Below are 2,047 nucleotides of genomic sequence, written 5' to 3'. Positions count from 1 at the left end.
ATCGGTTTCACTTCCAGGCCTTCTTTAAAGGTGGATTCATCCAAACTGTAATTCAAACTAATGTTGATTGGAGATAATTTATCTCGGAATTCAGTTTCATCCTAGGGAAGATAATCAGAAACTCAAGAGAGGGTCCGTGAAATAGCTGCAAGATGTCAGTGTTTGAAAGGCAGGGAATGCTGGACCATACTCAATGAAAGTGAATGATGAAACAATTATCTTTCAGCAGACTTAGATACTCTCTGATTTATGTAGTATATGGTAGCCAGCATAATTAATATATGTTCAGTGATGAAATCACTTAGAGCTATGGCTTCATTGAAATATGTTTCTGGAGGCAATCTTTGGGTACTCCAGAACTTCAGTGATTCACACGGTATCGGTCAAGTTGCAAAGTAAAAAAATACGCTTATTTACCATAAGTGTCACAAAAGCCATAAGAATTTGAATTTTTGTTTTCATGAGGCTGCCGGGATTTATGAGTCTCTTGGGCCCAGAGGAAGAAAACATTTTGATTCCCTTTCTCTCTTGTCATCTTTTTAAAGCCTTGCTTGCGTGAACTCCAAAACACCTTCAGTACATTGGAAAGAAACAGAACTCCTCTTGGGGGGAGGGGTCAGTTCCAAGCAGCAGGCACTACGCAAGCAGACTGCACGCTACCCTTCAGCTGTGTGCCATCATAAGATGCATAATAAGATACAAAAGGTCATCATAAGATGCATAATTAGACACAAGGCCATAAGAAAAAGCAAGGTCATGGAGACAACTTTTCATTCTCAAATGTGCTATGAACCTGTGGTCTTTCTTGGGGTTTTCCTTGCTATGTCCCTTAAAGGAGGAGAGAAAAAGATGACAAATTATTACAACCTCACAACTGGCAAAGTGAGGGAGGAGGAGGTTAGAAATGAAAACCCTCTGAGTTGAGTGCCATTACAAAGATTTTGTTCAACACAAAAGGAAGACTTAGAAATTCACAGCAACACATCGTTAGGTTAGTTGACGTCAGGGTCAAGAAGAGAGTGTTTGACCTTAAAATAAAGTTTCCTGCTATGAAAATAAAAATAGACACATGGGGATCTATGCAGACAAACATGATGATGAAATGGAGAAAAACGGTTGGAATTTGGATATGAATGTCAGAGGACAGAAAAGTTGTTTCTGGAACACTTACTCGAAGGTAAACAAGAAAGTCCTGGCACTGGAGGAATTTCTGCCGCTTTATCAAAAGAGGGAAGACTCGATGGGACTGATGATTATCAAGGAAGAGTGTTCGTTTAATGGCTCCTTTTTGTTTCAGGGAATCTAATTGCACCTCAGCCATCAGGGCTAAATGACAGAAATAAAGTAAACATAATTAGGAGAGAAAAAGTATTCAATTTACCAGTGCTCTATCAGAAAGATGACTTACTGTTTCAAGTTGTTTATTCAGGAAACATAGTTTTTTCATAGTTGAGATCAAACATGACACATAGGCTGAAAAAATTTTATAGACGACTCTCCAGACTAAAATTGTTTTGCAATGGTTTTACACAAATTGCCATTCTGCTCTTCATTATACTATAGATAATAGTATATCCAGTCATTGGAGTGATATTTTTGTAGAAGGTTCCATATACGTAATAGAAACTTTTTTAAAGGACTCTTTTTAAAAGTTTTATATTGTCTTTGCGGACACATGGTTACTGTTCAATTTTCTTAGTATAGTATAGGAGTGTAAAAATGAAAACATGCTCACCTATTGTGTTTGAAATGCTCTGGCCTGCTACAGATGCACATACGCTTAAAGAAAAGCTATGGAAAAAATAGTCAATAATGTATTGGTTAATTAAGTTTTGAAAATGAAGTTGAAATCTTCTTTGACCTTATCTCAGATAAAACGAACCTACCATTTTACCTTCTATTCTTCTAATTATACACACACATATATACACACACACATACAAAGGGGGGACCCCCAAAAACCCCAGAATTTATTTATTTAAAAATAATGTATTTATTCTTACATGTTTAAACTTCAGTCACCTTCAAAATACTCTCCATTTGATGT

At 36.5% G+C, this 2,047-nt stretch overlaps 1 protein-coding gene across 1 annotated transcript in view; it reads right to left on the bottom strand.

The window, feature by feature from the left end:
- The window catches only part of ITGA8 (integrin subunit alpha 8), a gene marked incomplete at its 5' end in the record, with an annotated part of 204,220 nt that overhangs the window by 79,697 nt on the left and 122,476 nt on the right, over positions 1 to 2,047 (bottom strand). The window lies entirely within an intron of this gene.

The sequence above is a fragment of the Carlito syrichta genome, unplaced genomic scaffold, assembly GCF_000164805.1.
Source record: "Carlito syrichta isolate Samal-C Ts95f unplaced genomic scaffold, Tarsius_syrichta-2.0.1 Scaffold305668, whole genome shotgun sequence".
NCBI lineage: Eukaryota > Metazoa > Chordata > Mammalia > Primates > Tarsiidae > Carlito > Carlito syrichta.
This window is presented reverse-complemented; position numbering and strand designations above follow the sequence as displayed.